We start from the raw sequence: 372 nt of genomic DNA, 5'->3' as shown, positions 1-372 counted from the left end.
ATATATATATATATAGGACTCCTTTTCTGTACTCCTAGGAGTATGTACTCCCATCCTCAATATACATCATATACGTATTAATTATACCTCTTTATCATTCTCAATATACTTCATTAAATATTTTAAGATACCTCAATATGAGTTTTGTTGAAAAAATATCATCTGGGACGTACTTTTTGTAATATACCTTTTTCACGTACAAACACATCAGTATATACGTAAACATTTAGAAATATGTAGACTCACATGAATTTTTCCATGAAACTCATTTTGGGGTATCTAATAATTACTAATGAAGTATATTAAAAATAATAAAGAGGTATAGAAAACTCATTTATGTGGTATATGAGGAGCGGGAGTACGTACTCCCAG

This window comes from Triticum dicoccoides, chromosome 7B (genome assembly GCF_002162155.2).
Source record: "Triticum dicoccoides isolate Atlit2015 ecotype Zavitan chromosome 7B, WEW_v2.0, whole genome shotgun sequence".
Taxonomy (NCBI): Eukaryota; Viridiplantae; Streptophyta; class Magnoliopsida; order Poales; family Poaceae; genus Triticum; species Triticum dicoccoides.
The sequence above is the reverse complement of the archived record's forward strand: the minus strand, read 5'-3'. Positions refer to the sequence as shown.